Source organism: Vombatus ursinus, unplaced genomic scaffold (genome assembly GCF_900497805.2).
Source record: "Vombatus ursinus unplaced genomic scaffold, bare-nosed wombat genome assembly UNPS02014778.1, whole genome shotgun sequence".
NCBI classification, from domain to species: Eukaryota; Metazoa; Chordata; class Mammalia; order Diprotodontia; family Vombatidae; genus Vombatus; species Vombatus ursinus.
Window position 1 is genome coordinate 33,635,728 of NW_020954556.1, and position 23,511 is coordinate 33,659,238.

Below are 23,511 nucleotides of genomic sequence, written 5' to 3' on the forward strand. Positions count from 1 at the left end.
GGTAAAAATGCCATGTAGGGGAGAATCCCCTCATTTACAAGGGACTAAGGGAGGCTCCTTTTAGTGTGCTGGCTGCCTGCCATTTGGCCCCAGCCATGTGGACACATCCTAATGTTATTTGAGATACAGACCAGATGGTATATTAACTCCTTTTGTACAATGTTGCTTTTAAAAGTTGACTCTTGTAACCCAGTTCATAGCCCCAAAACTATTACAAGATATCATAATCACACATAGTTTGAGAGAATACAAATTATTGGGGGGGGGGGGATCATATACATTCTCAGATTAGCTAATCTTCACCATTTGTGGCTTTTTGATTATGTGATGTTTATCTTAAACTTCTCCTCTCCTCCATCTTTTTAAAGGGAGGGGAAACATTTATGAAGCATTTAAAAAAAAATCCAACTTACTAACTGCAGATTTATGGGATATCTGCACAATGTACTGTTTGTTCTGCCACACAATATTTCTGTTTATTTGCTTTGGGCATTTGCCCAGTTCTACTCTGGATTACTTAATTATGGTCATTGTGAAAAGTTTATAGTTTCCTTATTACTTCCAAATTATGGATGTCACCATTGGCTTAAAATAAGTCTATTAGGGTGATTTCTTTGTGTGAAGTAGGTTATAAATCCTGCTTTTCTAAAATTGCTAATATGATATTTAATAGAATTTGTGCATGGGGGAGGGAACATTATAGGATTTTGGAGCTGTAAGGACCATGTTGAATGAAGGAACACTGACTTATGTATCCCCATTTGCTCCAACTTACTAGTTCAGTCCTTATAGCATGCATGATCAATGAGATTTATGAGAATATGGCCTTTTAGAAGGATTTGGGAACATCTTGTTTTTTACTAAAATTATACTAGTGGAGAGACTCAATCATGGGCAGAGCTGTCCATCCTCTTACTTAGTCCTTTACTTCAATAGATTGGAGGGCTTTGGTGTCAAGAGATTAGATGACTAAAACCTTATTATTTCTAATGTCCAGATGCCTTAATGCAAAGAGTATGTAGTTCTGGATATGAGAGAGCAACACTGTTCTATTAAGTCTGAGCTGTGATGGGGGCTTGGTATGGAAAGAAGCATAATGTAGTAGAAAGAGTACTAGAATTGGAGTAATAAAATGCCAAATCCATCTTCTGCCACTTACTACTCATGTAACCTCAGGTAAGTCACTTAAACTCTCAATCTTTTGTTCTAATTAGTGAAATGAAGGGATTACATAATATGATGTCTATTTTTTTTCCCCATTCCTAATCCCATGATCCCTCTGGGGAGATAATTTTAACCCTAAACCCTCTTTTATGAAATGATACTTTAAGCTCTGGGGATATAAATAAGAAAATGAAAGATAATCCCTGCCTTCATGGGATTTACAATCTAACTAGGAAATACAATAAGAAAAATGAAGGGGGAAGAAGATGGGGAGGGAGGGGGGAAGGTAAGGGTTTCTAGAAAGTACAAGGGCAGGGGCATGATGCAGACAATGATAATGAATTGGATGAAAGAAGATCAGTTGTTGGCAAACCAAGGGATAGCTGGCATTTTGAGCCTTCTATAAAGGGAGGCCATGGGAGGAGTTTTGTGATCCACCCTCAGGCCCTCCAATCAGAGAGGCAGAGGCAACAGAGGGTGCTGATGAGGTGTGAGTAGCAAAACTGCAGTAATCCCGATGATTAGATTATCTAACAATGAGTTTATCCTGGGTGGGACATGATGAAGATGAGGATGGATTGTTCCCCAGAGCTGTATATTTAAATGGGGAGTTCTCAACCTCCCCTAGGGGGCAGTTCTTTCTATCTGAGAGCCATCTGAACTCAATGTAAAAGGTTTATCTGTAAATGAGCATAATTCCTTCTCAGGCACTGATAAGAAAAAAATGCATCTGGTTTCCTGTGTTTAGGACACAGGCTTTCTCCACCTACTATGTACGCTTCTTAGGGTAATCTTTCCCATTCCCTATAGAGTAACATAAAATACAATAATAAAGCATGACTACAATAAAAAGCTCATTTGTATATGAGTGGGTTTTTGTCATAGTCATTGTTGTTCAGTGATGTCTGACTTCACCCCATTTAGGATTTTCTTAGTAAAGATACTGCAGTGATTTGCCATTTCCTCCTCCAGTTTACAGATGAGGAAATAGTCAAACAGGATTAAGAGACTTGCCCAGTCAGGGTCACACAACTAATGAGTGTCTGAGGGAGTTTGAACTCAGAAGAGGGATCTTCCTGACTCCAGGCCTGCTGCTCTATCCACTGTGGCACCTGGCTGCCCATATGAGTGCATGTAGCACTAAGGAATGCTGTTTTTGCTGACAAGGTTGCAGGATGGTAGCTTCACAGTATTTACCAACCATTCTTCCATGCACCAACATTGGCTCTGGAGCTATAATGAACCACATTCAATATCAATAATTAGCTTGTATTTAAGCCTAGGGACAGAATGATCCCTTCTAACTTTAACATCCAGATTCCTTGATTGAGTCTTTGATCCTTACTACATAATGTAGGCCAACAACTTTACTTGTTTTAGTAGACACAGCCAAATATTTGGATGACTGAATGATGTTTCTGTTATTTTGTTTTCTTTTTTTTTAAATCAGAGATCTCTTTTTCTTTTGTCAACCCCTGGGAAACTCTGGGCCCCTCCCCCATTTTGACTAGCAATTTCTAATCATCCCCTACCTCTATCCTGAAGGAAAGTCCTGGGAAAATTTATTGAGACCAGCAGTTTCTAATTGCCCCCATTCTGGGACACAGATAGGTCCAAGGACACTTCTGTGACCCCTCCCTCCCTGCAGTTCTGCTATTCTGTTGACCCTACTGGTGACCATGGTTGGGGCACTGTCAGTGGCCTGCCTCTTTTGGCTGGAGGAGGCTTAAACCAGTGGTGTGATTTTTCCAGGAAGGTTCTATCACCCTGCAGTAAATAACTTGTGACCCACACTCTGTTCCATCTATCTACCTACCTTCCCTTCCAGAATGAATATAATCTTTGTTTTAACTCCCCACCCCGTCAGTCACCCCAGTCTGAAAAGGCAACTCAGTGCTCTGGATTGCAATTCCTTGACCCTGAATGAAAAGCCCCATTATTATTTACTGATCACTTTGTTAGTCTGAGTTTTTGTACTTGACACTTTCTTTGAATTTTGTGAAACTGTACCATTTCCTCTCCATACATAAATAACCAGAAGTCAGCAGGTGTCCTTCACTACATTAATCTGCTGGCCTTTGAATCAAAAAGAAGTATTTCTTAAGTTCCTACAACAGAAGGTTAGCTCCTTTAGGGCAGGAATCATTTTTGTTTTTGTTTTTGTTTTTTTAAATTTTTGTTTTGTCTTTGCATCTCCGAAGTATAGTGTAATATCTTGTATGTAGCAGGTGCTTAATAAACACTAGTTAAATTGAATTGAATCAACACAGTGCAAATCATGAGTAAAAGTTTAAATTCTCCTCTTGTCTAAGCAATGACTGCTATGCTAAGCTCTCATCTCTCATAAAACTCCCTCTTCCTGCCCCACTCCCCAACTGTATTCATTCCTTAAGAAGTGTACTGTATATGAGCAGCTAATGGGACTAGCAAAAAGGGCTGGGCCAAAAGGTCAATGCATTTACAATGAGCATCACAGAAGTATGTTTGCCCTGCTAGTGGTGACCTCTCCTTGACATGGGTGAAATGTCATTTCTCTGCTGCAGTGGCTCAAGAAGCCAAGTATGGGAGCATTTCCTGGAGAGGAAGGCAGTCCTCATAAGCAGGGAGGGTGAATCGCCCACTGTCTACTACCTTCCCAGGAAACTAGAGCATTCATCAGTCTCCCTCAGCTGGCCCTGGAGAACTCTCATTCCGGGAACCCTTCCAGTTATTCCTCTTCAGTAGTAAAGTTTGCACTGGGACCTATATGTCATGAAAAACATTGTGTTAATATTTTTTGCAAGGAAGGAACACATATTCTGAGCCACTAGAAGAGGAGTGTGAGTTATAGCCCTTGAGGTTGGATATAATTTATGCTGCTGAACTGGGCAACACTTAAGTGATTTTCAGATTGTAGAATTGAGATAAAGAGAGTGCTCGCTTTAAAATGCCCCATTCTGGTGTTTCACTATATAGAACCTTATAAATCTAGAGCTAAGTATCTTTGGAAGATTGGAAGAATCCCATGGATTTGTACTCAAGCACTCTGACCACTAATAGACCTTGGGCTTTTCAATTAGGAGGGATATATATTATAAACTATATGGAGAGGTACCCAGTTTAGAAGATTTATTTTTTTTACTTACTATCCAAGGTCATAAATAACATCCATAATTCATATTTTTGTAAACCAAAAATAGTTTAGGCATTGGACACAATATACATAAGAAAGTCCCACCCTCTAGGAGCTTATATTTTGAGAGAAATACTGGTAGAAATAGTACTTAGGGCTTCTGCTGTTATTTCTTTGATTTCCTGGAACCCAACCTTTGCTTACATTCCGTTTGCTTTTCTAGTACTTGAAAGATGTAAAAAATTAAATAAGACTAAGTCAGAATTTTTTTCAAATCTGAGTACCCTGTTTTGATGTCCAAAAATTTCACCAGTCCTCACATGATACAGTTGTACTCTGTTGATGGAGAAAATATATAATGGTAGAAAGCTAGTATGAATTCAATAATACTTTTAAAAGAATTTGAATTTTATTACTGATTAGATCATCTACAGATGCTCTCAGAGAAAAGAGAGAGAGAAAGAGAGACAGAGAGAGAAAGAGAGAGAGCATTTATTCAGTCTAAAGAAAGTATGCGTATATATTTATGGATTCCCACACCCATTATAATAATTCTACACTCCTTCTACCCTGTCAGGATCTTTAGCCTCCAGTTTGGAAACCACTAGTCTAAGGCAACACATGACTACCTACCAAATCCACAACCTGAAAATTATAATAAACCGAAGTTGTATATGAATAGAATTAAAGACATGGCTCGATTTGAAATAAGAATTAGGCATGAAAAGGACTGGTTGTTTGACTGAATCTGGGTTAGACACTGAATTTAGGCCTTTATACCCTAAAGTATAAAATACTTAGATGTGTCTCAGAGGTTTTGGGGCAAAGGTCAGAGTGCTATCTGGCCATGGTCCTTAGGCTGGGACATAGACCTTCATAAAGTTTCAAATTTGCGCTTTTGGAAAAAAATGTTAGCTTTGTTTTGGAAGAAGGGGTTCTCTACCTGGTATCTGTGAACTTGGGGGGGAATATATACATATATATATATATATATATATATATATATACACACACACACAAACATACACATATATATATTTCAATGTAAAGCTTTCTTTGTGATCTTACGTATTTTATGCATTTAAAAACATTTTTCTGAGAAAGGGTCCTTGGGCTTCACCAGATTGACAAGGGGGTCTTTGACATACAAAAAGGTTAACAATTCTTGGTTTAGAATATAAGCTTTTTGAGGATGTGAAGGGGCAAGACATTTTTTTGTTTGTTTTTGGCACTTTAATCCCTTGCTTCTAGCATGGTTCCTAGAATATAGTAGGTGCTCAATAAATGCTTGTTGGATTGGATTGGATAAAATTCCGTGACCTTCAAGAAATAGCATCATGTCCAGAAATTGCTCCAGGGCATTACTAATTATAATATTAGCCTCTGAAATTTACAACCTTTTTACTTAGAAGTCAGGTCTTGCTTGTGTAAGACCAGGACTTGATTAAGCTAAGATAATCAATTTCAATCCAGGAGCCCCGTTCCACTTCCACAGGCCCCATTTAGTCCTGATACCTATATCAGTTGAGAGCAGATCTTGTTTGAATCAGAGAGAGGTAGAACAAGGGACTTGTTCTAGGTATCTCCCTAGTACCATAGGAAGTTGGTTTGCATCTATTAAGGGACTTAGTCTAGTGGGGTTTGCATAAAACCAAAGAGCTAGAAAGAAAGGGGAAGAGAATAAACATTTATAAAGCATCTACTATGTGCTAGGCACTGTGCTAAATGCTTTAGAAATTTCTCATTTGATCTTCACAGTAACCCTTCAAGGTAGGTGATGTTATTGTTTCCATTTTACAGTTGCAGAAACTGAGGCAAATAACAGTTAAGTTATTGCTCAGGGTAACACAGTAAATGCCTATGGCCAAATTTGAACTCAGATCTTCCTGACTCCAGGACCATAGCTCTACTGTATAACCTACCTAATTTGGGTGGGACCTTAAGAGCTTAATCAGAAACAATTGGAAATATAGGAATAACATGTAAAAGGAGAGGGAAAAAATGTAGGAATGAATTAAGACAGAAAAGGGAGATGTTGAGGAGATATTGAATGTGCAGGCATCTTCCTCCTCAAGGACTGAGAGAAGTTTCAAGAAAAGGTCTGCTTGCCCAACTTCTCTTTCCCAATGCCTGCCTGTCTATTAACAGATACTATAACCTATTTGGTTTGATCATTTACCCAAACTCTTCTTGTTAACTTAATTTTGTTTCAACCACAAAGAGGCCAGGGGTTAGCTAGAGATAAATGTAAATTTAAATTAAGGCAAGGAGCCAAACCTCTGCCCAAATGCTAGGAATTTTCCTAACTGGGGGCTCTGAATGATTGGGTTAATACTCTTAACTTTTTGTTTTATTATAAACTCTCTAAAGCAGCAGAGGAGAGAACCCAAAGTCTTCCCAATTCCATGTGCAGGGCTTGGCTCTAAAATTGGACAAGGGAAAACAGGATCCAAATTAATATTCACATGGCTCTTACTCAGGTAAAATTTAACCGATCCTGAGAATCTGGTGTGTATCAGTTCTTCAATAACCTAGGAGCAAGGACCAGGTTTGTGATTTCATTGGTAGAGGGAACTTCTATCAATACAATTTAGTACCTTCTCTGCAATTTATAGTCTTAACATGCTGCTTAGGGCACAGAGAAGAAGTTCAGAGATTTTCCTAGGGTCAGGCACCTGTGTTGTATGTGTCTTGAACACAGTTTGGCTTTTAGGATGGTTCTCTATCCACTATGCCACACTGCTGCTCATTCCATGTTTTAATACATACACTTACTTTCTTATCCTATAGTCCTAGCCAAGGCATTCTCAAATAACTTAATGCCTTTTTCTTTTAGTATATAAGCGACTCCTTCTTGACATCACATATCTTTATTTTTTTTAAACCAGGTCTATAATTCAACTCTTCCTCGAAAATCCTGAACTCAAATTAATCAGCCAACAGGCATTTGTGTAGATCTAGGTTAATTTGTGCTATTGGCAAGGAATAAATAGTGGTTATAGGAAAGAGTGGGGAATTCAGTCCATGAAAATTAGGTGATCCTACTGTCTTTAAGATCTACTTTGAACTTTTCAGTTCATTTCATTGCCTTTGATACATGGAATCAACTTTCTTTGTGTTGCTCCATTGTTGGGGATATTTGTTACTTGGCTTTGATATCAATTTAAAATTAGATTGGGGTCCCCATCACGCTTACCACATTCCGTGAATTCTTCATGAATGCAATACAAGCTCAGAACACAGCACTGGACTAGGTGCAGGGGGAGATGGAATTATTAGGAAAGACCGTAGCCCAGACTTCATTGAGTTTATAGTCTGGGGCAAGAAGAGTAAGACACAAACTTATTCACTAGGATTGAATTCAAGGATACACTTGAATGTTTAGTTTGTCAGCTTTGTTGCATCAACATCATTCATTAAGAATTTATAATTAATAAATGCCTTTTGGACATTGTGGGTGTATTACCACATTCTCTGTGAAAATGAACTAATAAATTGAATTTTGAGGCAAAATGGAACAAAATTAGCTATGATGTCTTATCTATGACCTCTCTCCCCTTCCCCCAGTCATCTGAATAAGCTTCACCTGGGAGAAGTCATGATGTATTGGTGGTACGGGATCCTTTCTAGGACCTTCCTAGCTACCACTTGCTTCGTTCTTCCTCAGCTGGAATCCTCTGAGAGGGATCCATAAGCAATAGAGACAAGAGGGACGTGGTACTATGGAATACATGTTGAACATGAACCGCTAGGCCTGAGTTCCAATTCTTGTTCTAGCACTTACTACCTCTGTGACTTTGGTTAAATCTTTTAACCTTTCTGATCCTCTATTTCCTTATCTGTGAAATAAGGATGCTAGACCTTTATAATTTGTTCTAGAGACAGCTCCATGTCTTTGATTCATCCTACATTTATAATTCATTCTATTGTTCTTTAGTTGTGTCTGACTTTTTGTGACCCACATGGACCAAACTATCTGTGGGGTTTTCTTGGCAAAGATATTGAAGTGGTTTGTCATTTCCTTCTCCATTTCATTTTACAGATGAGGAAACTGAGGCAAACAGGGTTAAATGACTTGTCCAAGGTTGCACAACTAGAACTTGTCTGGGGCCTGATGTGAATTTGGGTTTTCCTGTCTCCAGGCCCAGTGTTATATCCACTGAGCCACCTAATTGTCTCCTATAATTCATCCTACCAACACTTTAATTAGAACCCTGGGGCTGGTTTATTCTGTCACGTACTGAATACTTTTACTTCTGCTCACTATGGCTAGCAAATCCTAATCTCCTGTTCCCCCATTCCCTAGGATACAATAGACTGTATATTTATGCTTAAGAGAATGTTCCTTTCTCCTGTTACTTATCCAACTCAACCATGACTCATTTTTAGATCTTATCCTCTTCTGTAGGGTGCCTCCACTATATACTCTTGAGATTCTTATTCTTTTTTTTAAAATCCTTGATTTTTTTTCTTCTTCTTCCCATCTTTTGGAATTAATGAAAATTTAGCTTTCCCTTTAAAGTAACATATTCTTTATAAACAAATACAATGATAGCACCCACACGTAGGACCAGGGAGAAGAGTTGGTATATGCTTTTGTACCCACCCATACTTGTAATATTAGTTCCTTTGCCAGCATTCCTCTTCAAACCTTTCTTTATTAAAGAACCTGGCACTTACTAAATGTTTTGTTGAATGATTTATTGAAGTTTATGCCATCCCCTTAAAGTATATTATGCTGTCTATCCTTGTTGCTGTCAAATACTGACTTGTCCAGGTTAATTCTCCTGCAATGACTCAGTACCTTCTCTCTCTCCCTGCCATCATCCTGTGTGACTTCAGTATCCAGACTTATGGCCTCTTGAACACTTTGGTCTCCAGTTTCACTAGACTCCTTGGTTACCATGGTCTCTGTCTCTGTACAGCTTTAGCTACCCACAACCTAACCCTAATCCCTGGCCAATTCTTAAACTCCATCATCAAATAAAATCTTTTCACCTCTAAACTCTGAAACTCAGAAATTCTTCCTATTGATGATACTCTCTTGTCTTTCTGCCTCTCTCATGGCTGCCTCACTCCTCTGCAATCTTTTTGTTTTAATCAATAAGCCATTCGGGTAAGCATTTATTAATCCCTTACCATGCTGCAAACACAGAAGCCAAAGAAAGGCAAAAACAAAAACAAAAACAAAAACAAAAACAAAAACAAAAAAAAACTTAAAAACAAAAACATAATGATCTTCACTCTCAAGGAGATTACATAACAATTGGGGAAATGACATGCAACCACATATGTAACACCTAGTTACAATAATTCACTCATTTTAAACAATAGAATGGCCACTTTGGTCCATTTGGTTCCCTCTTTTTCAGCTTTAGGAAGTTTATTTACATGAAAAATTCTGAGTTCAACCACAATTGCTCTGAGCACTGAATTAGGAAAATCATGATATCTAAGCAGAGATTGGTTTCTCTGTCTAATCTTCCATTTACTTTTCTTTTGTCTGAGGTAAAATTTAGTTAATCAGTATAGTTTGTGTAATGAAACAGCAAATGATATTTTAGTGTCTGTGGACAGACAGACATCAAGAGAGGAAATTGGGGAAGAGCTGAACTTTTCTTGGTATTTCTGTCGCATGAGTCTTCTGTTTCTAGATACTTAAAGAACCACTTCTGACTCTCCTCAATAATTACCTTCTCTGCCACAATGCTGTCCTCCCTTCACTCCTTAAAGGTGTGTTGGAAATTCTACACTTGCTCTTATCTCTTGAATCTCAGATTCTCTTCCTCTGGGTCTGAGATGCCTTCTCTTCTTTTTTGTACAAATTGCTTAGGGCATGACCAACTTCTCACACAATGGTCATGATTGATTCTAGAGGTATGCAGGCTCAATCCACACTCAGTTCTAACTAATCCAATCGAAATGTAATTCTTAGCATATCAGAGTTAAACTAGAATGGTTTCAACCTCACCTTTGCAAATATATGAAAATATATATGTATATGTATATGTATATATATATATGTGATAGATATGAAATAGTAGGAAGGTAAACTTACAGAGGAAGACTCACATGACTGGGGGAAGGTCCCCTGCAAAAGGTGATATTTGAATCAAGTCTTCAAAGAAGCCTGGCATATCAAGAGTTAGAGGTAAAGAAGGAGATGCATTTCAGGCATTGGGAACAGCCAGCACAAAGACTTGGAAATGTAAGATAGAGCATTTTGAATGAGGGGAAACAACTAGGCTGCTATGTATTGATGGGCTGTAGAGTACATGGAGAGGAGTAAATTTGACAAGACTATCAAGGTAGGAAGGGGCCAGGTTGTGAAGAACCTTAAGTAGCAAATAACTAACTTTATTTTAGATCTTTAAAGTAATAGGGAACCACTGGAACTCATAGTGTGTGTGTGTGTGTGTGTGTGTGTGTGTGTGTGTGTGTGTGGCATGGTCAGACCTGTGCTTTAGAAAAATCACCTTGTCCCCAATTATTAAATGGTCAAAGTATATGAAGAGGCAGTTTTCAGATGAAGAAACTAAAGCTATCTACAGTCATATGAAAAAAATGCTCTAAATCACTATTGATTAGAGAAATGCAAATTAAAACAACTTTGAGGTACTATATCACACCTATCTGATTGGCTCACATGACAAAACAGGAAAATGATAAATGTTGGAGGAGATGTGGGAAAGTTGGGACACTAGTGCACTGTTGTGAAATGATCCAACCATTCTGGAAACTAATTTGGAACTATGCCCAAAGGACTATAAAGCTGTGCATACAGTGATCCAGTAATACCAATACTAGGTCTGTATCCCAAAGAGATAACAAAAAAGGGAAAAGGATCCACATGTACAAAAATATTTATAGCAGCTCTTTTTGTGGGGGCAAAGAATTGGAAACTGAAGGAATGCCCATCAATTGGGGAATGACTGAACAAGGTGTGGTATATGAATATAATGGAATACTATTGTTCCATAAAAAATGGTGAGTAGGTGGATTTCAGAAAAACCTGGAAAGACTTGCATGAACTGATGCTGAGTGAAGTGAGTGGAACCAGAACATTGTACTCAGTAAAAGCAACATTGTGCGATGACCAACTTTGTTAGACTTAGCTCTTCTGAGCATTGCAATGATCTAAGACAATTCCAAAAGACTCATGATGGAAAATGCTATCCATATCCAGAAAAAGAACTATGGAGTCTGAATTCAGATTGAAGCATACTCTTTTATCTTCTTTTTGTTTTTTATTTCTTGTGGTTTTTCCCTTTCATTCTGAATCTTCTTTCACAACATGACTAATATGGAAATATGTTTAATATGATTGTACATGTATATCCTATATCAGATTGCATGCAGTGTTTTGGGGAGGAGGAGGGTAGAGAGATGGGAAAAATTTAGAACTCAAAATCTTATAAAAATTAATGTTGAAAACTAAAGATAAGTTAATTAAAAAAAGAAAAGAAAAAAATCACTGTGGCAGTTTAATAGAGAATTGAGAAATGTGAGGCAGGGAAAGCAACTAGAAGGCTATTGCAATAAGCATTTAGTCAGTCAATAAACATTTATTAAGTAACTACTATATGCCAGGAACTGTGCTAAGTGATGGAGATATAAAAACGGGCAAAAGACAGTCCTTGCCCTCAAGGAGCTTACAATCTAATGGGGGAAACAAGCAGACAAAAATATGCAATCAACCTATGTACAGGAAAAATAGGAACTAATTGAAAGAGGGAAGGCACTGGAATTGACAGGGACTGGGAAAGGCATCCTGTAAGATGGAATTTTAGTTCAGATGTGAAGGAAGCCAAGGAAGGCTGGTGGTAGAAGTGAGGAGGGAGAGTATGGGGGACAGTCCAGGCAAGAAGTGATGAGTGCCTGAACTAGAATGGTGGCTGTCTATTTAAAGAGAAGGGGACTTAGATGAGAGATGCTATGAAGTTACAAAGGACATAAATGATTTGACAACTGATTAGCTATATGAGAATCACACAGGATACTGAAATTGCACACCTGGGAAACTGAGAGGATGGTGGTACCCTCTACAGTAATTGCATAGTTTGGAAGAGGGCAAGGGTTTTTTTGGGAAGAACAAAGGAATTTTGAGCAACATAGAGTTCAAAATGTTTAATAGTTTGGGAGGAGAGGGAAGAAACATTTATATGGCACCTAACATGTGCCAAACACTATGCCAAGCACTTTTAACAAATATCTCATTTGATCCTCACAACCCTGAATGGTAGATAGTATTATTATTCCCATTTTTTAGCTAAGGAAACTGAGGCAAATAGTGCTTTTTGTTTGAGTGAAGTGATGTACTCAGAATCACACAGCGAGTACTTACTAAGGCCTGATTTGATCTCATATCTTCCTAAGGGTGGCTAGGTGGTGCAGCAGATAGAAGGCCTGGCGTGGAGTTAGGAAGACCTGAGTTCAAATGTGGTTTCAGATACTTACTAGCTGTGTGACCCTGACCAAGTCACTTAACCCTGTTTGCCTCAGTTCCTTCATCTATAAAATGAACTGGAGAAGGAGATGGCAAACCACTCCAGTATCTTTGCCAAGAAAACCCCAAATGCAGTCACGAAGAGTTGGTCACAACTGAAAACCACTGATCAATAACAACTTTCTGACTCCAGGCCCAGTCAGTGCTCTATCCACCCCTCCATTAACTCTTCTGTCAGTTAGATACATGGGTTTGGAGCTCAGAAGAGAGACTAGGCTCTCTCTATAGATCTGGGAGTCACCTGTGTAGAAATGATAACTGAACCCATTGGAACAGATAAGTTTGCCAAGAAAGATAATGTTGAAAGAAAAGAAAAGGGGGCCTGGTACAGAGCCAGGCTGACTAGATTCATTATAAGTTATATATTTTATATTATAGAAGTTATAATAATATACATTATATCAATTTTTTGTTCGGTCAATTTCAGTTATGTTTGACTCTTGCTGACCCCATTTGGGGTTTTCTTGGCAAAGATACTGGAGTGGTTTGCCATTTCTTTCTCCAGTTCATTTTACAGATGAGGAAACTGAGGCAAACACAGTTAAGTGACTTGTCCAGGGTCACACAGCTAGTAAGGGTCTGAGGTCAGATTTGGACTCATGAAGATGAGTTTCCCTGACTCCAGGCCTGACACTCTGTCCATTGCATCACCTAGCTACTCCATTACATATTATACATAGAGATATAGATATACACACATAAGAGTATATATAAATTAATATAGCATTATAAATGCCAACCTAATTTGGGCTGTCATCACTGCATAGTCATTTTGTCATTCAACTCTGATTAACTGTCATACTCCACACAGTGATTTTTCCAAACCTCCTTTCTCCTCAAGTCCACACCTCTATTGCCATCCCTCTCAGCAGGTCACTTTGCTGCTTTATTGAGGATATTGAGTCTATTTGTCATGAGCCTTCTCATATCCCAATTTTCTAAACCCCAAAGCCTTTTCACGTCCTCACCCATTATCTCATTTGTTCCAGCCACTCAGGATGAAGTAGGCCTCTTTGCCAAGGCTTACTCTCCTATTTGTGTCTTTGATACTAAGAATGTTCAGTCCTTTGATCAGGGGCAAGGACTGTTTTTTCTTCTTTCTATATCTGGTGTTTAGCACAATGCCTGACATGTAGGAAATTCTAAATCATTGCTTTACCTTATCTACTGGCTTCTTCTCAGTTGCCTAGGAACACACTTATGCCTCTCATAACCTAAAACTAAACAAAAAATCTAGAAGTTCCTTTGATCTAGTCATTCCCTTCATCAATTGTCCTATACCTCTCTTCTGCTAAAATTCTAGAAAGAGTTGTCTATATCTATTGCCTTCACTTCCTAGAGAGAGTGGTCTCCACTGCCTTCACTTCCTCACCACGTATTCAGTGCTTATTCTCTTTCTTTATTCACCCCTTATCCTGATTTACCACTTTCTATTAAGGGCACCACAATTATTCTCATCACCATGGTTCTCCAACTTGGAGCCATGCTTGACTCTTCACTCTTCCTTACCACATACATACATCTAATTAGTTGCTAAGTCTGTCAGTTCTACCTTGCAGCATCCCTCCCAGGCATCCTATTCTTTGTGCTCACTCATCTAGTAGCACAATAATTCAGGCTTTTATCACCTCTGCTTAGGACTCTTGCCATAGCCTCCTGACTGGTCTCCCTGCCTTTGTTCTCTCCTGTATATGACTCCACCTCCTTTCTTTGTATCTCCTTTCATGTAATGGTCTCCTTTCTCACTTCTGACTCTGGTTCCCTTCAAGGCCCAGCTCAAGCCCTATATAAAGCCTTTTCTGATTCCCTTTTTATTCTCCAGTACACACACACACACACACACACCACACACCCTTCTCTATTAGTTATTTTTTTTAAACTGTACATGTGGTTTCATTGATATAGGGACCACAAGGTGGAGAAACTCTTTCTACCAATGCAGATTGGCATCTGTTGTGTAATTTTTTGTCTTAGAGAATTGACTGGGTTACTGAGAGGGTAAATGACTTACCGAGAATTACACAGCTAGTATATGCCAAATACCAGACATGAACCAAGGTCTTCCTGACTTGTAGGTCAGTTCTTTATCCACTATGCCATACTGCTTCTCATTTTGCATTTACGTATCTGTGTAAATAGTGTTTCCCCAAACCCCTGTTTTAATGTCAACTCCCTGAAAGCAGTCACTATTGGGTTTTTCTTATTCTACCTAGTACCTACCATAATGTCATGCACATGAGTGATTCATAAATGCTTGTTAAGTTGCACTGAATGAATATCTGGGACTTTTTTATGATTTAGTGGGTTTTTTCTATTTAATGAATAACTAATAACTAAAAACCCTGGAGTTTATAAGGAAATAAAACACAAACTTATATTTAGAAGTGTTTTATTTGAGCCTATAGAGTGTAGGGTGTATTCAAGGAAGACTAATACCTGTGGTGTGAGGGCTGCTGAGTCTGTTTTAGGGCTGCTTTCCATCTTTGGTGTCCACCTGATCCACCCAACTCTCACCTTTGGCTCCAAAAAGTGGTAGCATGCACAGTGGCCACACCCCAGCTAACCATTTTGGCAGATGAGCTAAACCAGGTTGAGGGTAACCAAGGTGTCTCAAACCCGATGGTGAGTTAGGACAGTGTCTACCCCAAACATGTGAAGACTTTTGGTAGAATGGGCAGATGAGAACAATTTGTTTTAACAGCCATAAAGGCAGCTGAAGCAGGCCATGTGGAGTGCTTAGAGCTAGGTTAGACATTGAAGATGCCACGGTCATCCACTGTATCTCAAGCCCTCACCAGTCATCTTGACTGTCCTGCTGACAACTGTGTGCACTCTGCCTCACTTAAATCCAATTTAGACATGAATCAAAAGACATTACTCGTACAATTTTACCATTTTTACCTATCTCAAAGTACTATGGTGACAGGCAAGTGACAAAGCAGTAGGTACAGATAAACTGGGAGCTGTGGTCACAACTCTATACAGGAAGCCTAGCCCATAGGTTATCTTCTCATTGGAAGCAGCAGTGCCATCCAGTAGCCCCTTCCCCCACCCCAACAGCCTTTTAAGGATCACACTGCTCACTTCCTGGTGTGAGAAAGGGGCTAGAAAAGGTGGCCTAAAAATTGTCTGCTTACCCAGCCCTGGGCTGATTATTACAGCAGGTGGGGATCCCACCCTGAGGTCAAAACACACACACACAGACACACACACAAAATATACGAAAACTTCTGCAAAGATGATTCCACTCACCATTGGTATGTGGAATGTGCATACACTTACAATCAACACAAAATCTAGTAGACCTGAAAGATGAACAGCTCTTGTGAGAGAACTCAGCAGGTATCACATCCAAATAGCAGCCCTGAGTGAAACAAGGCTGACAAAGGAAGGCCAGCTTACTGAAGTTGGAGCTGGATACAAGTTTTCTGGAGTGGCTGCAATGAAGGGGAGCACTGTGAAGCTGGAGTAGGTTTTGCAATCAAAACTAATTCAGTCAACAAGCTTGTATGCCTCCCAAAAGGAGTGAAGGATAGGCTCATGACAATGCAATTGCCACTTTCAGGAAAACATCACGTCACCATCCTTAGTGCCTATGCTCCCACCATGACAAACCCTGATGAGGTCAAAGAAAAATTTTATGAAGTCCTGGAGACGCTTATCATCCATGGGCCAAAAGAGGACAAACTTATAATTCTGGGTGACTTTAATGCTAGAGTAGGCTCATACTAGCAGACTTGGTAAGGAGTCCTCGGGAGGAATTGAGTTGGAAACAGCGACAGCAATGGCCGCTTACTACTGAAGATGTGTGTCTCATGATTTTCTCATCACCAACACTGTCTTTTGTTTATCGAAATGCAGTAGAACTTTGTGGCTGCACCCTCACGGCAAATATTGTCATTTAACTGACCGTGATTGTAAGGAGAAGAGACAGACATGATGTGAGAGTGAGGAAGGCAATGTGCGGCACAGAGTGCTGAACTAATCACAGACTTATAAGAATTAACACCAAGAAAATGCAGATGATCCATCAACCCGCAGCACACCATCCATACATGAAACCATTGGTTACAACAAATGGAGAAGTTTTGGATAAGTTTACTTACTTTGGCAGTATACTTTCATTTTTCTTTTTCTTTTTTTTGTGAGGGCAATTGGGGTTAAGTGATTTGCCCAGGGTCACACAGCTAGTGAGTGTTATGTGTCTGAGGCCAAATTTGAACTCAGGTCCTCCTGACTACAAGGCTGGTGCTCTATCCACTGCATCACCTCACTGCCCCCAGCAGTATACTTTCTAAGGATGTGCACGTTGATAATGAGGTTGACACACACATTACCAGAGCTACTTAAATGTTTGAGAGGCTCTGAAGGAAAGTGTGGGGAGAAGAGGTATTAGACTGACTACCAAACTGAAGGTCTACAGAGCCACTGTAGTAACCTCATTGCTGTAAACCTGTGAAACCTAGACAGTATGCCAGTGCCATGCCAGGAAATAGAATTGCTTCCATTTGAATAGATTTAGGAAGATTCTGAAGATCACTGGCAGGATAAGATGCCAGACCCTGAGGTCCTTTTTTTTTTTTTTTTTTTTTTTTTAGGCAATTGGAGTTAAGTGACTTGCCCAGAGTCACACAACTAGTAAGTGTCAAGTGTTTGGTCTGAGGCCGCATTTGAACTCAGGTCCTCCTGACTTCAAGGCCGGTGGTCTATCCACTGTGCCACCTACCTGCCCCTAAATAAGGTCCTTTCTTGAACTAAACTTCCAAGCATTCGAACTTTCTTGCAGAGAACACAACTTTTACGGTCTGGCCATGTTGTTCAAATGCCAAATGTATGCTTGCCAAAAAGACTATTTTATGGAGAACTCACACAGGGCAAGCGCTCACATGGTGGTAAGAAAAAGCAATACAAGTACTCTCTCAAGGTTTCTCTTAAAACTCGGAAATTGATTGTGTGACATGGGAGACACCGGCAGAGGACTGCCCAGCATGGTGGGCCCTCATCAGAGAAAGTGCTGTGCTGTATGAGCAAAGCAGAATTGAAATAGCTCAAAACAAACAAGCGATGTACAGATTTAGAGAATCCACCCCAAGTGTTCACATAGACTATTTGTGCCTGACTTGTGGCAGAGCATTCTGAGCTTGTATTGGTCTAATCAGCCACAGTCAGACTTGTAACTTGACTGGAACATAGTGATGTTATTTTGGTCCTCTTCAAGAACAAAGGACAACAACCATTTGAGCCTGTGGTTTTAAAATAATCTAATTTTAGAAGCATAAGTAACCCTAGGTTGTTTTGACCAAACAACTTTTTTCTTTCTTTTTATTTTTGAAGGCTAAGTTTATTTAATGTATAAGTCTAAGCCCATGAAAAATTTATAGTGGCATCTGTAAAGTGAACGAGTTGAATAAGATTGTCTCTGATGTCTTTTTCTGTTCTTACATTCTAGATTACATGCTTTAATGCACCAGATCACGAAGTCCTTCCCACCTGTAATTTTTCTGTGTTTTATCCAATAACATATTAGTTCACAAACAACCAAACATTTCATCTCAGAGATGAGAAAACTGAGACCTTGGAGGCATTAAATATTTTGTCAAGGGTCACAAAATTAATTGATGGCAGAACCAGGAAGAGAACCCCAGTATCATGTTTTTTCTTTCCTTAGGTGAGGGAAATGCTATTTGTAGTCCAATTTGGAAATACATTCAGTAATTAAAATTATAAATCTTTTCAAAAGATAATGGATCATATTCTAAAGCTAGAAGTGAGCTACTTTTAGGAAATTGAAGGCCAAGGAGGTTATGAGTGACTTGCCTCAACTCCAGAGTTAGTACTCACTGAGAATGTGACAGGCATGGAGGATGTAAACAAATTTTACTGTTGTATAAACAGAATTTCAACTGTGTGTTTTCATTTTCCTTTCTTTCTTTTCTTTAATATACTGTATAAAAAACAGGACCTGTGATTTCATTGGTATAGGAATTCTTGGTGATGGAATACTACCAGTGCAAATTGGTGCCTCTTCTCTACCTTAAGAGTCTTAGATTTACATGGAACATTGAGAAGTTAGTGATTTGCCCAGGGTCACTCAGTGTGTATTATTGGAATTGAACTCAGGTCTTCCTCATTCTGAGGCCAGGTTTTATCCATTAGTGCCTATTGCCATTTTCTTGGGTGCTTTAGTTTTTTGTCCATAGGTGTTGAATATAAAATGAGGTATTCCTTCACTTTGTTTTCTGTCCTTGTTTGTCCTAGAGTAGGTGATTGACTCTGTTTAATAGCAGAAAAGCTCATTGTTATTAAGTACCATATTTTTGGAATTATATGTGAAGTCTTACACATGAAATTATAAGATTAATCTTAGTGCTCTTCCCAAACTCCAGCTTCTTATTATGCTCCGTATCTCAGATGAGATAAAAATGAATGAATTCTTCATTCTTTCTACTGTTGGAGTTTTAGCAGAGGAAATTTCTTTATTTTTTTCATCACAATTTACTCTAATTTTAATATTCCCCAGATAACATTGAAATAAACCTATTCTGTACAATTCAGACTTAGATAAGAGCATCAGGGTGTTTGGAACATAAACCTTATTCCATCTTTTGTGGAGCTGCCCAATTTAGTAAAAGCAATTCAACAGCTCATCTTAAATGTAGTATGACTTAGAACACTCAAATCTGCCTGGAATGTGAAAAAAGGGAATAATTTATATTTAATTGGTCTAAACCTACCTTTCCTAGGTCAATAAGAAGAGGAAAATCAGCAGCATTAATCAAGATAAAATTATCAGCTGATTAATCAGTGTTCTAATTACTGCACAGTTCTTTCCCTTTTCAGTTTTAATTACTAAACTTCATTGTCTTTTCCATATGGCCATCATGCATTCACAGTACACTTTTTCTCCCGGTGAGATCATTAATATAAAAAATGTCCATTTCAGGCATTACCGAAGATGTAAGAAATTGCTAGTGCCTCCTTAGAAATTACCAAAGAAGTTGCAAATCAGCCATAGGTTATTCAGGAAAAGGATAATAAATCTATGAACACTTAAGAAAATAGTGATAGTGGAAATGTAATTATGATTATCAAACCAACCTTTGTCCCAAAGTGAGACTTGCTAGTCATATTTTATCATGTCTATGTTGCAGTTGGATCTGAAACCAATTGCAATTTAATTTAAATTGGGAAAATACTTTGGGGACTTCTTTAATTCATTGTTTTGGTGCAGGCCTCAGGAATATTCCTTCTGCAGACTTCTTTCTTTGAGATGTATTGACTCCAGCATCTGGCCTCCATTCAGTGACTCACTGTAACATTTCAGAGTGCTAAGTCTGTGGTGGTCTTAGAGTGTTATCGCCATAGCATATTATGCTGTAGAATGGGGCTTCTGTAGAAATTGCCATGTGATACCAGGAATGAGAAGCTACAGACTCATTGCCGCTCTATGACCTGATTCCTGAAAGTTCCTTTCTTTAACAATGAGATTTCTTCGAAAAATGGTCACCATTCCAGGCAAACATATTTTTCCTGTAGAAGGACTTTCTTGGAAACCCTTGGCTGCTTTGCAAATCAGAATGTTCTGAAAGAAAAGAGATTACAGGACAGTCCTCTTTTGTCTAGTCTGTGTGATAGACCAGTTAGAAAAGTACAGTACCTATCTTCAAAGGAAACTGGAGTATCTCTAGTAAGATATTTTGTTAAGTAGTCTGAAAATGCTTCCCCATTTGTAATATTCAGGTTCTTATACACTTGAAATATGTCTTTTTCTGTAGTTCTTCAAAATGCTTTCTTAGCTGTGAAAGGCATGGTTTCTATACAACGACGTCCGTTTCTACCTTCCAACATGGGCCTCATTTGGATTGACTCACAGGTAACAAATGCCAGTTAGTAACAATAAGAGCTTCCTGGGTATTACAGACCTTTACCTTAAAGTGAGTGAAGAGGTTGAATACAGTGAAACTAACATGTTGTTATTTAATTGTAATTGGTGAATTTACCCGCAGGTATTCAAGCTGATGTTTACTAGCTGCTCTGTGAGGCACAGACTACATAAACACATGGGCTTTTCTCAGAAGTGAAAATATCTTCTCATCAGTTTTTTTTTTTTTCAAGAGACACTGAATTATCTGCCTGTATGCATTATGTGGGCTTGGAATTGGAAAACCATTGGGTTCTGCCACCACTTATCACTAAATGACTAGGGCACTCAATAATTCCATTTCCGTGATCCTAATGCATGAATGGGAATACTGATGTAGTAGGGAGCAAATTGTATTTTTCAGCTGCTTAATTCCATTCTAAATACTTTTTCAAATATGTGGCTTTTACAGGCCACCTCTCCTGTTAAATATGATGTTTTTATTTTAGCCTTTAGTTTGGATGTTATAACTTCTAATATTTCAAGCCTGGGCTTTCAATTCATTTGTAATTGCTCCTTTCAGGAAAATATGTTTAGAAATTGAACTGAGTTACTCCTAGTGGAAAACACCACTATTTTGATTCTCAGGGATTTAACACATTAAAGAAACCCATTCTCCAATGAACTAAAAGGCCTATTTAGACAAAGAAGTCATTGTTGCATTCATGTGATGAGTAGCAAATGGATAAATCTCAGATATATTATATCTCCATGATAACAAAACACTGTTTGAAGGAGGAAAAGCTAGCTGCTTCTTGCCATGTTCTGAGGAATTTAGTATTTAAGATTTAATGCAAATATGTTTCAATCATTAGGGGGAGACTTTTTTGGGGGGTACTTGTATACATGTATATATATATGTGTGTGTGTGTGTGTGTGTACATACTTTTGTGTCATTGGAGATTCTGGCAGGCTGAAAACAGCTCATAATCATCATCATCATCGTCATCATCATTTTCATCCACCAACCTTGATTAAGTGGCTTCTGTGTATATTGGGGATATAAAGCATGGGCACATTGGAATCTGGGTGGGTTTAAGGGCTAAATAAGAGAGATATGAGGGTGGGTGAACCTGTTTCTTATCAAGAAAATAATTCAGTGAGCAAGATTTTAAGCCATTTGTCTAAGTCACACATTGTAATGAGGTAGGCCACTGTTTCGTTCTGAAGCTGAGTCAGTGCTGGTATAGCATGAACAAACCCTTGAATCACTATGGTATTCTTGCTTCCTCAATATCCTTTATCAATCTTTAACCCCTGTGAAAAAGGCACAAGGGGTAGCTGATGTAGCTGATTTTGTGTGTGTGTGTGTGTGTGTGTGTGTATTTGCATGTATATATTCTTATTCAGGGGTCATTTATTCAGCAACTTTGACCCTATGGAACATGGCTGAAACCATAGGAATAAGCCCAAAAAGCTTCTTGAGGAGCCAAAAGAAATGGAATGGACTTAATGTATAAATTTTATGTACTTTCCTTATGAGAGTTCTAAGATCCTCAATCTTTGCACATTTACTCTTATTTTAAACAGTTGTAACAAATGTGAGTTTTTTCTACCCACGGCAATATTAGAAGCAGAAAAGTATACTAGAGGATAGAAGAGATGGAGGGATGGATGGTAGGTAGGACTGGATGGAGAAGGATAAAAGAAAGACAACAGATTAATTAAAAAAGGAAGAAACTGAAAAATAAAAAAAAAATACATGAATTTTAAAAACCATAGCGTACTGGGACTATTTAATACGTGGACCAAAAACCTCTATGCATCTCAATATCCCCTGAGGACATTATTGTACAACTTGCAGTAACTGGTATACATAATGATGATTATGAAGAAGAATCAAATCACCTTTAGTATACTCTGTTTAATAAGATAGGAGAAAATGCATCCCATTGTAGGAGAATTTCCATTCAAAATAGTTGAAGTAAAATTTTAAAATGTGTTTAACGTGTTGAGCTTTAGTTATTTAGGAACCGTATTTCTGTGAAACAACCTAGTGCATACCTATACGTAAATATCTCTTGTCACCCACTGACTATACTGTCCACCAATGGAGTTATTCTTGACAGTTTGATAGCATCCCTGGAGATTCAGAATCATATAATGTATACTGTTACCTATAAGGGGAAAACTGGGAGTCTGGCCTACTTTCATTAACACATTAACAATGAATTCACAACCAGATGGAAAAAAAAAAGGTTAGTATAATCATAGATAACATTTAGACAGCCCTTTGAGGTTTACTCTTTGAAGACTACTTCAACTGATTATTAGAATACACTGTGAGTGGAAGAGCCAGAAGTCACACCCAGGGCCTTCTGACTCCAGAGCCAGTGTGTCCTTTCTCTTACCCTTTATAGAGTTGAATGAAGCATGAAGTGTCACTCCAGGGTCAGCTGTTATTGTGAGCTGGAATGATGGAGAAGAACTCTCGTTGCATCTAGAGGTAGGAGGTCCAGGTGTGATTCCTGACTCCATTGGATCATGGCTTCTCTGAGTCCCAGTTCCCTTCTCTGTAAAATGGGGGTAATGAGACAAGTACTACACAAGGCTGTGGTAACGAATGGGATTTCTGAAACTTTTAAAGTACTAGAAAAATGTGAGTTATCGTTGCATGTATTAATAGATATTTATTAGTTAAATTAGTTAACTGTTGACATGGAATGAAGAAACCCTGGGTCCAAAAGGATGGAACAGGAGACAAATAGATGTTTCTATCAGGGTGATAGTAAAGCATAGAGTATTTGCTTTTTGTCTTTGTATATCCAGCACCTAGCCCAGTGCCTAATATAGAAGAGGCACTTAATG